At 43.0% G+C, this 11697-nt stretch overlaps 1 pseudogene; it reads right to left on the reverse strand.

Annotated features, from left to right (window-relative positions):
• Window positions 1-8986, reverse strand: part of LOC134732579 (small ribosomal subunit protein mS31-like) — a 37147-nt pseudogene extending 28161 nt beyond the window's left edge.
• Between the last annotated feature and the right edge of the window lie 2711 nt (window positions 8987-11697).

An 11697-nucleotide genomic window follows, 5' to 3' on the forward strand; every position in this document is an offset into this window, starting at 1 on the left:
GTTTACCAGAGTACAGTAGAAAAACTCTGACATGGTCAACAAATGACAATTTATTATTCTCAAATCCAAATCTGACTGACTGCAAGTCCTTGATCTTAACATAGCGCCTCTTTAAAAAGTTATAATTAAACAATACAAAAATAAATTTCTATCAAAAAGATTAAAAAAAACTGAGTGGGTCTTATTTTAATCTGATCAACATTCTCATCGAGCTACATGCCATTTAACCCATAACCACTTGTAAGCTAAGCTAAAATGGAACAGAAAAGAGAATAATCGATGGCTATGTCATTTTTGCTTTCCTCATTAGATACATTTATGAAAGAGAACACCACAAATGATTACATCTGTATTAGACTCATGCAAAAGATGTCCTAATTCTAAGTAACTCAAATATGCAGTTTTATTCTGTGGGGTTAAAAACCTCTTTTGGCACTTGATTACTGAAGAACTTTAAAAACTCTGAATGTGTTAGTTTCAGTAAGAGGGTATAACATATTTAAAAATCATTCATTAAATATAGTGAATATCTACGCTGCGCTGGGCACTATACTAGGTGCTGACAATATATTAGTAAATAAGAATTTCATAGTCCCTACTTTTATGAAGCTGATGTGCTACAGCACTGCTTCTCAAACTTTAATATGCATAGAAATTATTTTTTTTTTTTGAGACAGGGTCTCACTCTGTCACACAGGCTGGAGTACAGTGGCATGATCTTGGCTCACTGCAGCCTCCACTTCCCCAGGCTCTGGCGATCCTCCCACCTCAGCCTCCTGAGTAGCTGGGACTAATTTTTTGTAGAAATGGGTTTCCCTGTGTTGCACAGGAACTCCTCGGATCTGCCCACTTAGAACTCCCACTGCCCACCTAGGCCTCCCTAAGTGCTGGGATTACAGGCCTGGGCCACTGGGCCTGGCCCATAGAAATTATCTATGATCCTTGCTAAAATACAGATTCTTTGGTCTCACCAAACTACTCTGATTCAGTAGCTTTTTCCAGGAGACACCTGAGAATTTGCATTTCTAACAAGTTCCCAGGTGTTGCTAATTCTGCTGATCAGGGGACCACATTACAGTAGCTATGTTATCTATGTTACTTAATCCTTACAATCTTAAAGGATAGGTTTTATTGTTCTCGTTTTACAGAACAAACTGCTGCCCACAGACGTTAAGTCAGTAGTTATGAATCTCTAGAGGTTATACAAATCACATAGCCAGCTGACTTAAAAACAGATTCCTAAGATTCTTAGTTTGTAAGTTTGGAATGGGGTTCAGGGATCTGCATGTTAAATAAGACCCAGGTGCTTGGCCGGGCGCGGTGGCTCACGCTTGTAATCCCAGCACTTTGGGAGGCCGAGGCAGGCGGATCACGAGGTCAGGAGATCGAGACCACGATGAAACCCTGTCTCTACTAAAAATACAAAAAATTAGCCGGGCGTGGTGGCGGGCGCCTGTAGTCCCAGCTACTGGGAGAGGCTGAGGCAGGAGAATGGCGTGAACCCGGGAGTCGGAGCTTGCAGTGAGCCGAGATTGCGCCACTGCACTCCAGCCTGGGCGACAGAGCGAGACTCCGTCTCAAAAAAAAAAAAAAAAATAAGACCCAAGTGCTTCTGATGCAGGTGAGCTCAAGAGCCTGTATCAGACCTTAGGTTAAATACTATATCAAGTTCTCAAGGCCAGAAAATAGTAGCCACAGGCTAAGGATACTTGCATGAAAGAGAAAACGGCAATTTCAAAAAATGCTGAAACTATTTGATGTGCTTACGAAAACGTCAGAGGCTATCAAATCAGGCACTTTAAAATTGGAAGGAAAAAACAATTGCCAAACTAGTATCCTCATAATAGGTACACAGGGCTCTCGTAATAATCAATATATGTTACAATCTAGCAAAATAATAATAATAATTATTATTATTTTTTTTTGAGACGGAATCTTGCTCTGTCGCCAGGCTAGAGTGCAGTGGCACGATCTCAGCTCACTGCAAGCTCCGCCTCCCGGGTTCACGCCATTCTCCTGCCTCAGCCTCCCGAGTAGCGGGGACTACAGGCGCCCATCACCACACCCGGCTAATTTTTCGAATTTTCAGTAGAGACGGGGTTTCACCGTGTTAGCCAGGATGGTTTGGGTCTCCTGACCTCGTGATCCGCCTGCCTCAGCCTCCTAAAGTGCTGGGATTACAGGCGTGAGCCACCGCGCCCAGCCTATTATTCTACATTTAAAGTTAACACTGGTCAGGTGCAGTGGCTCACGCCTGTAATCCCAGCATTTTGGGAGGCCGAGGCGGATGGGTCACCTGAGGTCTGGAGTTCGAGACCAGCCTGGCCAACACGGTGAAACCCCGTTTCTACTAAAAATACAAAAATGAGCCAGGCGTGGTAACGCATGCCTGTAGTCCCAGCTGTTCAGGAGGCTGAGGCACAAGAACCGCTTGAACCAGGGAGGCAGAGGTTGCAGTGAGCCAAGATCATGCCACTGTACTCCAGCCTGGGCCACAGAGCGAGACTCCGTCTCAAAAATAATTAGTAATAATAATAATAATAATAATAAATAAAGCTGGCCGGGCGTGGTGGCTCCCGCCTGTAATCCCAGCACTTTCAGAGGCCAAGGCGGACGGATCACCTGAGGTCGGCAGTTGGAGCCTGACCAACATTGGAGAAACCCCATCTCTACTAAAGATACAAAATTAGCTGGGGCATGCCCGTAATCCCAGCTATTCGGCAGGCTGAGGCAGGCGAATCGCCTGAACCCAGGAGGCGGAGATTGTGGTGAGCCGAGATCGTGCCATTGCACTCCAGCCTGGGCAACAAGAGCAAAACTCTGTCTCAAAAAAAGAAAATAAATAAATAAAGTTAATATTAAAGGTATTTTAACAGAAAGGTGGTAATCAGGGGAATGAATCTCACATATAATCTTTACTACAATGTTTTCTTTCAAGACCGCTTTCATACCACAGAAAGCAATCTACATTACAGGAAAATTATGCATAAGTAACTCCATAACAGTAATATAATAAAATGCTAAACCTAACCTCCCACCCGAGTTTGTTTCCACTGACAGCATCTCATCAGTACCTCAAACGCAACACCTTCAAAACGACATTCAAGACGTCCCCTTTCAGACTGATTTTCCATTTTTCACACTTCTATATTAAAATGCCCCCTGACATAACAGATTTTTTCTATTTTCCAATATTTATAACATACGTAAAACTCTTTCTCAACCCCGGCTCTGCATTCTTCTGCTAACGTTAAGGATACCATAATCCTCCAAAGCAGCCAGTTGAAATCTTTGCTATCTCTGACCACCCTACCATTATCCCATGATGTCATATCCCCTTAATTCTACCTGGGCAATTTTTCTCCTCCATTCAGCTGGTCCTTCCCATCTTCACTGCTACTAACCTGCTTCAGCACTGTACTTAACTGGCTTCTGAGTGTTATGCATGGAATTTACACGGTGGAATTAGGCTTTCATAACAATAAAGTACTCGGAGGATAAGTAGCAAAACCAAGTATGCCGCAAAGCCTTTTCTTTCCTGGCTAATTTCAACCAGTGGTCCTTCAGATTTCATCAGACTTTTCTTCCAGAAAGGATATCCTGAGTCGCCCCTGCAATGGTTAGATGTCCCTATTTGCTCCTCCAGCAATTACGTGTTGGATGAATGGTGTACTCTGTGCTTCCATACACTATCTCAGCAATTACTTCACCGCACAGCACTTGAATTGTCTACTTGCTGGAACTACACGCTCCGTGATGACAAGACTGTCTTACTTGGGGTTTATGACCAGTACTGGCATGCTGTAAAGTTTTCCAATAATGAACTAAAGAATAAATGAAGGAAACAGAAGTGAGACTATCAAATAAATCTTGGGAAGCAAAAGATAAAACAACTTCGCTTTTGGAGCTTGGATACACTGACAGGAGTTGTTGACAAGAGGAATGAGGCACAGCGACCCGGCTTGTAATCGGAGCTCTGTTTTCCACGCACGCTATGACCTTGGGCAAGTCATCTTATCTTTCTGGGATTTTTCTTTTCTCAGATTTAAAGCAATAGCTTCTAAAACCCAGCAGGTAATAACATCGACCCCAGGAAGTCGGGGGATAACTGAACGTACAGCACGGGGCACGGGGATGCCCGAGGACCTGCGGGGCCAAAAGCGCTGAACTGCGGTACCTGACACTTCCACGCCGAGCAGCGAGTAGCAAAATTGCAGCCGCTGATGTCTCCGGGCTTCCAGAGGACAAAGGGTGGCAGGAAAGGGTGCGAAGAGGTAGAAACGCCGAGACTCTAGGAAACACAGCGGAGACAGAAAGCCAATCAGGAGCGCAACTGTAACAGTGCGCCCCACGCCAAACACATCCTCCGGGCTCTCTTCCGTTTCCGGTCTGACGTGTTCCTCTCCCTTTGCTTTCCGGTGGGCAACTGAGGTGGGTAACTGTATTCCGGACTCGCCCGCGGGCCGGGCGGAGCCAGCTACCTCCAGGCGACCCCACCCACCCCGCGATTCTATTCCTAGAGGCGGAGTCCTCGCCAGTGTTCAGCAAGGTTCGCTGGCCTAGGAGGATCCTAGACCGCCGAGACCGCCGAACAAGATAGTGGAGGGCGTGATCAGTTGTGCAAAAACTACAGATGATCAGTCTGTTTTTATGTTGTTGTTTTTCTGAGACGGAGTCTCCTTCTGTCGCCCAGGCTGGAGCGCAGTGGCGCGATCTTAGCTCACTGCAACCTCCGCCTCCCAGCTTCAAGCAGTTCTCCTGCCTCAGTCTCCTGAGTAGCTAGGATTACAGGCGTGCGCCACCACGCCCGGCTAATTTTTTTTTTTTTTTTTTTTGTACTTTCAGTAGAGACGGGGGTTTCAGCATGTTGGCCAGGCTGGTCTCGAACTCCTGACCTCGTGATCCGCCCGCCTCGGCCTCCCAAAGTGCTGGTATTAGAGGCGTGAGCCACCGCCTCTGGTGATTTCTTCACCCACACATCTGATGACTCAGCTGGAGTAACTGGAAGAAACAGGGACTGGCTGAATCTCTCTCCACACCTTTGCCCATGACCTTTTTTTTTTTTTTTTTTTTTGAGATGGCGTCTCACTCTGTTGCCAGGCTGGAGCACAGTGTTGTGATCTTGACTCACTACAACCTCTGCCTCCCAGGTTCAAGCTATCCTCCTGCCTCAGCCTCCAGATTAGCTGGAACTACAGGCATACGACACCACCTTGGGCTAATTTTTGTATTTTTTTTAGTAGAGACGGGAGTTCCACCATGTTTTCCAGGCTGGTCTCAAACTCCTGACCTCAGGTGATCCACCTGCCTCAGCCTCCCAAAGTGTGGGATTACAGGCATGAGACACTGCACCGGCTTACCCCATGACTTTTGTACCTGGCTGGGTTGCGCTTCCTCACAGCATGGCATCTCAGTATGTTTGGACTTCTTCTTCTTCTTCTTCTTCTTCTTCTTCTTCTTATTATTATTATTATTATTATTATTATTATTATTACTTGAGTCTCACTCTCTCTCCAGGCTGGAGTGCAGTGGCGCAATCTCAGCTCACTGCAACCTCCACCTCCTGAGTTCAAGCAATTCTCCTGCCTCAGCTTACCGAGTAGTTGGAACTACAGGCGTGCACCACTACACCCAGCTAATTTTTGTACTTTTAGTAGAGATGGGGTTTCATCACATTGGCCAGGATGATCTTGATCTCTTGACCTCGTGATTGGCCTGCCTCAGCCTCCCAAAGTGCTGGGATTACAGACGTGAGCCACTGGGCCTGGCCTATATTTGGACTTCTTACAGAGCAGCTGGCTTGCCTTAGAGTGAACATTCACACCAGACTAAAGCTGCACAGCATTGAAAGTCACATGGCATCACTTTCATTTCATTCTGTTGGTGCAAAATGAGTCACAGGGCCAGTCCAGATTCAAAGTGAAGGAACCACACTTCCCTGCAAGTACCATCAGCAGTGGTCACTGGGGGACGATTTTCAGAGAGTTGCTACCACATCCTAGAAAACTTTTAATTAGTTAATTCCATTCATTTCATCAGTATTTTCTTTAAAAAACTGTTTTAAATGATTTTTAAAATTTTTGTGGGTACATGGTAGGTGTATATAGTTATGGAATACATGAGATGTTTTGATATAGGCATGCAATGCATATTAATCACATCATGGAGAATGGAGTACTCAAGCATTTATCCTTTGAATTACAAACAATTCAATTACATTCTTTAAGTTATTTAAAAATATACAGTTAAGTTGTTATTGACTACAGTCACCCTATTGTGCAATTAAAATAGGTCTTATTCTTTCTATATTTTTTGTACTCACTAACCATCCCCACCTCACCTCCAACTCCCCACTACCCTTCTCAGCCTCTGGTAACGATCCTTCTACTCTCTATGACCATGAGTTCCATAGTTTTGATTTTTAGTTGCCACAAATAAGTGAGAACATGGGACGTTTGTCTTTCTGTTCCTAGCTTATTTCATGTAGCATAATGACCTCCAGTTCCATCCATGCTGTTCCAGATGCCTGGATCTCATTCTTTTTCATGGCTGAATGGTACTCCATTGTGTATATATACCACATTTTCTTTATCCATTCCTTTGTTGATGGGCACTGAGGTTGCTTCCAAATCTTAGCTATTGTAAACAGTGCTGCAACAAACATAGGAGTGCGGATATCTTTTCTATATTCTGATTTCCTTTCTTTTTGGTATATATCTAGGAGTGGGATTGTTGGATGATGTAGTAGCTCAATTTTTAGTTTTTTGAGGAACCTCCAAACTGTTCTCCATAGTGGTTGTACTAATATACATTCCACCAGCAGTGTACAAGTGTTCCCTTTTCTCCACATCCTTGCCAGCATTTGTTATTACCTGGCTTTGGATATAAGCCATTTTAACTGCAGTGAAATGATACCTCATTGCAGTTTTGATTTGCATTTCTCTGATGATAATGATGAGCACCTTTTCATATGTCTGTTTGCTGTTTGTTTTCTTTTGAGAAATGCCTATTCAAACCTTTTGCTCATTTTTTGATCAAATTATTAGTTTTTTTCCTATAGAGTTGTTTGAACTCCTTATATATTCTGGTTATTAATCCCTTGTCAGATGGGTGGTTTGCAAATATTTTCTCCCATTCTGTGGGTTGTCCCTTCACTTTGTTGATTGTATCCTTTTCTGTGCAGAAGCTTTTTAAACTTGATGTGATCCTATATGTTCATTTTCGCTTTGGTTGACTGTGTTTGTGGAGTATTACTCAAGAAATTTTTGCCCAGACCAATGTCTTAGAGATTTTTCCCAATGTTTTCTTGTAGTAGCTTTATAGTTTGAGGTCTTAAGTCTTTCATCCATTTCAATTTGATTTTTCTATATGGCGAGAGATAGTGGTCTAGTTTCATTCTTTTGCATGTGGATATCCAGTTTTCCCAGCACCATTTATTGACGAGACTGTCTTTTCCCCCGTATATGTCTTGGCGCCTTTGTTGAAAGTGAGTTCACTGTAGAGTGTGGATTTTTTGGGGGTTCTCTATTCTGTTTCATTGGTCTATGTTTCTGTTTTTATGCCAGTACCATGCTGTTTTGGTTACTATAGCTCTCTAGTATAATTTGAAGTCAGGTAATGTGATTCCTCCAGTTTTGTGCTTTTTGCTTAGGATCCCTTTGGCTATTCTGGGTCTTTTGTGGTTTCAGATACATTTTAGAATTCTTTTTTTCTATTTCTGTGAAGAATGTCATTGGTATTTTGATAGGAATTGCATTGAATCTGTAGATTTCTTTGGGCAGAATGCACGTTTTAACAATTAACAATTCTTCCAATCTATGAATATGGAATGTCTTTCCATTTTTTAACGTCCTCTTCAATTTCCTTCATCAGTATTTTATGGTTTTCATTAAAACAGACTTTTCACATCATTGGTTAATTCCTGAGTATTTAATTTTCTGTGTGGCTATTATAACTGGGAGTACTTTCTAAGTTTCTTTTTCACATTGTTCACTGTTAGCATACAGAAATGTTACTGATTTTTTTTTTTTGAGATGGTGTCCAACATGGAGAAGCCCCATCTCTGCTAAAAATGCAAAATTAGCCAAGTGTGGTGGCACATGCCTGTAATCCCAGCTACTCTGGAGGCTGAGGCAGGAGAATCGCTTGAACCCGGGAGGCAGAGGTTGCAGTGAGCCGAGATCGCACCACTGCACTCCAGCCTGGGCAACAACAGCGAAACTCTGTCTCAAAAAAAAAAAAAAGAAAAAGAAAAAGAAATCAGAATATTGTTTCCAGCTATTAATAATTCATGGTGCTTCAGACCTCTCGAATCATCATTAAAAGTCAGAAATCTAAGTGAAAATAGTGTTGCTCTTGCATTCAGTTGTATTATAAAGCACTTAGCACTGGATATTATGAAGAGTTTGTCTGTGTTCCAAAGTATAGCATATCTTTGGAGGAGTCCATAAGAGCTTAGGATCAGTCCTATCCTCAGACACAGATAGGCATTCTTTGTTTTCTGCAGTGGGATGAGCAGATAGGAAGGACCAGCACCAAGAATCTGACTTGCTCTGGGGGTTGCATGGATGCAGAAGAACCACAGGGAAGGGGTTGGTCCAGCTGCCCAAAAGAAATCTTTGAAGCCCATGCTGACCAGTTTCTAGAGTCCAGTACAACAGTTCTATTTACTGCCATATAACACAATAGTGCTCACCCAACTTTTATAATCACCACCCTGATTCCAAAACACTCTATGAATAAATGATCATTTGAAAGTTGATAGCTAATGATTAGAGGTGGGAGTCAATGACTAGTGAACAGCTGAAAAACTATGTTATGCATGGTATTCATAATAGCGTAGAAATACTACAAACAGGTTAACTCTTACAAAGTTACAAAATCACAGCAAAGATGTTAAAATAGCACGTTACCTTAATGGTACAAGCAATTTCAATTCACCTGAATGAACTTCTTTCTCATGATATTTAACGTACGCCAGATTCATTTCTAACATTATTTAATTACGATATGAATTCTAAGAAACACTTTAGATATAGTAAATAATACATCTTAGAAAGATCTAAGTGAATAAATAATACATCTACAAAGATTCAGAAAAAATTTAGAATCTTCTGTCGATCTGCATGAAGTAATCAGTAGTTCATGCTAGTGGATCACACACAAAAAGGTAAACCATGAAGCCACTTCTCCCAAGCGGCAGGATGGCAGAACATGAATGTCATGGCCCAGGTGAGGCTTACAGGCTCTGTCGCTACTTTGCTTGTGCAGCAAAATGTACCCTATTCTGCTGTTTGTTTTATGCCATTTTCCATCATACTTACTTTGTCTATGTACTTCACGGGCAATCAAATGTAATTTATTTTATTAATTGCTTTTTAGTCACTAGAATTGCCGATATATGTGACTTCATTTCCCAATAAATATGTCTGTAAATCTGTGTCTTTTATGTTCAAAGTAATCCTTTCCCCTAAAATCAACTCTGAATTAACTTTCAATGCCTCTGTGTAAAAAAGGTACATAAGACTGTTTCCAACAAAATCAGGCGCAGCATAAATACCTGCAATGTGGTAATGAGATAACACCACTGACTGCCCACTGCACACTAAACAATTTACTTCCTCATCTCATTTAATTTCCTCAATGACATCAGGATTATCCAACAAGGGCAGTCATGTGTCTCAGCAGGTGTATGAAAACCTGTAACAAGGAGTCCAGGAATGGTCAATATTTGGAAATCCAACTAGCCAGGCCACAAATGGCCTCAGTTTTCTGAGGTTTGCTCTTTGTGAAATAAGCCTGCAGAATAAACCCAGTTGTCCAGCAGTTTCAGCTACCTACTTCAATTCACCTGTGGCTCTACTAGCAAAAGTATTAAAGGATGATGGACATCTTTCCAAAGGCAGTGTACTAGCTAAAGGCACAGAAAGAAGGAGAGAATGAGGCTGGGTGGGCTCACTGGGGGCATAACTCATCGTGAGGTTTCCTGATCTGGGTGAGGGATGATGTGTGTGGTATATACTGGATGTGGTATTTCCTTTCTTTTTTCTTAGGTGGATTAAGAGCTATTTTGTCGGGCCGGGCATGACAAAACAAGGATCACGCCTGTAATCCCAGCACTTTGGGAGACTCAGGCGGGTGGATCACAAGGTCAGAAGATTGAAACCATCCTGGCTAACATGGTGAAACCCCATCTCTACTAAAAATAATAAAAATTAGCTGGGCGTGGTGGCAGGCACCCGTAGTCCCAGCTACTCGGGAGGCTGAGGCAGGAGAATGGCGTGAACCCAGGAGGCAGAGCTTTCAGTGAGCCGAGATCGCACTACTGCGCTCCAGCCTGGGCGAGACAGCGAGACTCCATCTCAAAAAAAAAAAAAAAAAAAAAAAAAAAGAGCTGTTTTGTCTCTGCATCTTCACAACACAGCCTAAAACAGCCTCAAACACAGCCTCAAACAGCACTTTAGGAGGCTAAGGTGGGTGATTACTTTAGCCCAAGAGCTCAAGAAACCGGGGAAACATGGTGAAACCTCATCTCCACAAAAAATACACATCAATAAACAAATTAGGTGGGCATGGCGGTGTGTGCTTGCAGTCCCACCTACTCTGGAGGCTGAGGTGGGAGGATTGCTTGAGCCCTGGAGGCAGAGGCTGCAGTGCCACTGCACTTCAGCCTGGGTGACAGAGCAAGAGCCTGTCTCAAAAAAAATAACAACAGCAAAAGATGAACATACGTGCATGTTTATATAATATATAGGTAGATGATATTAGTGTAACTGCATAACACTATGTGAAAAATGAAGCTTTAGTCCCCTTGGAATACACAGGTGAGTATGACTTGTTCCCTGCTTCAAGGGGCTGGTGATCTAGCAGAGATCACAGATGTGGAGCAGGTAATCTAACAAGATAGGCAACGCAACAGGTGCCAGGCCTGTGGAGGACCAGAGAGGTTGCACCCAGATGGATGAGTCTCCTAGATTTCATTAGCTTCTTCACAAGCGCTTTAGTGCCCAAAGCCAAAGGACAAAGTAAGAGGGAGGGGCACGGAGAGCCCCACAGCAGGAGGACTTATGAGAGATGGGACGGAAGACGAAGTGGTTTCGTGTCCTTCAAATTAGATTGTCTAGGTACTTGTCTTTCCCCTCCATGTAAGATGACTCATTCTTAGTATATTCATGTGTAAAACTGCTTTGGATTTTAAGTGCATGGAAGACCAGAATCATGTCACACTAGTGTGTATTGCACAGCATATGACATAGAACTATGTTGAAACAGTGCTTAGCACATGACTTTTGGAGACGACAGAGATATGACCAGGCAGAACTGTCCTCAGGCCAATTTCTAAAGTACGTGAGAGTATTCTGGTTCCCCCAGCCCATCCTCTTGCCTTCTTGTACGCATTCGCCCCTGTCCCTTGGCCCCTCTCTATGTTACCTTTTAGCTTCCCAGAGCCTCCTTGCTTTGGGTCTCGCCCAGGCCTGACACTGTTGCCGAGACCTCTCTAAATTAGCCTTTCGTCCCCTCTCCTACCTGTCAAACGGCTTTCTCATCTCTCCACCAAGGGGAGGGCTATGTTGTTAAACTAACACTAATGTATGAAAGCCCGCATTGCTAGCTTACACTTGTACTATCTCATAAACGTTAATTTTTAAAAGAGGTGCTTTCAAATTTCAATAAGCAAAGGCTTCAACTGAGATTATT

The sequence above is a fragment of the Symphalangus syndactylus genome, chromosome 15 (genome assembly GCF_028878055.3).
Source record: "Symphalangus syndactylus isolate Jambi chromosome 15, NHGRI_mSymSyn1-v2.1_pri, whole genome shotgun sequence".
NCBI lineage: Eukaryota > Metazoa > Chordata > Mammalia > Primates > Hylobatidae > Symphalangus > Symphalangus syndactylus.